The sequence below is a fragment of the Akebia trifoliata genome, chromosome 14, assembly GCF_017979445.1.
Source record: "Akebia trifoliata isolate Shusen 1 chromosome 14, ASM1797944v1, whole genome shotgun sequence".
In the NCBI taxonomy this organism is placed as follows: domain Eukaryota; kingdom Viridiplantae; phylum Streptophyta; class Magnoliopsida; order Ranunculales; family Lardizabalaceae; genus Akebia; species Akebia trifoliata.
In genome coordinates, this window is record NC_141388.1 from 23,574,229 (window position 1) to 23,575,847 (window position 1,619).

The window sequence follows — 1,619 nt, forward strand, 5'->3', positions numbered from 1 at the left end:
CAAGTAGAGGATCAAATCCAAGAGAAAGGAGGAATAGAGTTAAGCTAAGAGGATAAAATTCAAATTAATCTTATTTAATAACTCACCACTCATTTAACCGTCAATCTCCCAATCAGCTTTACGATCGTGCGGTTTATATTGAGATGTTGTTTTAATACGGTGTTTACAGATGTAGATAGTTTAAACTTTTGCTTTATAAAACCTAAACGTCCTAATTTGACGACTAACTTCTTCTTCTTCTTTGTTTTCTTCTCTGGCGATGCAAGGAGGATGGATTATCAAAATTTATTTAATGGAGGATTAACTCTGGAATTAACGCCGTTAAGAGGGATGATATTGCCTTTAACGATTGACGTTGCAGAATCTACGGAGAGAAGGATCGAACGGTTGATATTAGAGAATCCAGTGATAACATTCAGTTTATCGTCTTGCTTCATGTGTCACGTGATGAGGAGGTTACTGTCCACCATAGGAGTACATCTTACCGTAATAGAGTTGGAGGAGGAGGAGATGGGTGCGCTTGCGGCGCACGGTAGCGATAGAGTAGGTGGCAATGCACCGGCCATTTTTATAGGTGGGACCAGCGTTGGAGGACTAGAGTCTCTGGTGGCTCTTCATCTAAGTGGCAATCGCGTGCCCATGCTTAGACAAGTTGGTGCTCTTCAGGAATGATTCTGTGATTATATTTGTACTTTGGGGACTTTTATCAAAATTATACAAGTTTTAGGAATTATCGATATCTCTCTTCTAAAACATGCTAAGCATTGTAATTTGTTTAGCTTATGTTATGGATCATCGTTACCATTACAGTCGTATCTCGAAAATTTGAGGTTATCATCTGAATTAATTGTGATTCTCAAATTGTTTTTTATAAGTTCATGTCTTATGTTAATCCATGTTCATATATATGCTCTAAATACTACAATTTATTATAATTTATAAGATTTAGATTTTCGATATTAAATGTTATAGGAGATATGAAGTATATGTGCCATAATATTACATACCCATAATCAAAAGATGTATTTTATAAAGGTGCATGGGATATAACCTTATTGGGATATATCGTTTGTGAATCCAACCATTAATTACATCCAAGTTGCCTAAGTTTTAATGATGGAGAAAGTTAAGCCTTTATCTTTAGGGGTAACAAACCTATTATTAGGGATATTTGGTCAAATTCCAATATCTTAATATAATGGTTTGACTTATAATCTTTCTTCCTTCCTAATTTGATACATTTATTGCGTTTGATAAACTAGATATTTATGATCAAAAGCTTACAAATATATATATATATATATATATATATATATATATATATATAATAGATATCTTTGATACAATTGAAAATACTTTCTGCTTTGTACATCATGGGCAATGGATAGCTGTCCTTTATGAGCCATTTGGCTAAATAGATTCATGAGTTCTTTTTTTTAAATGCCCTCCCTGTACGCCCTCCTCACAGAATCATAGATCATTTACTTCTATTAGGGAGTGTATGGGGGCATCTGAAAAAAGAGCCCCCATACAATTGATACTTTCTGCTTTGTACATCATGGGCAATGGATGGCTGTCCTTTATAAGCCATTTGGCTTAATAAATTCATGAGTTCTTTT

The 1,619-nt window shown here is 34.2% G+C and overlaps 1 pseudogene; it reads left to right on the forward strand.

The window, feature by feature from the left end:
* Window positions 1-270: 270 nt before the first annotated feature.
* Window positions 271-672, forward strand: LOC147386571 (glutaredoxin-C6 pseudogene; annotated as a pseudogene).
* Window positions 673-1,619: the final 947 nt, after the last annotated feature.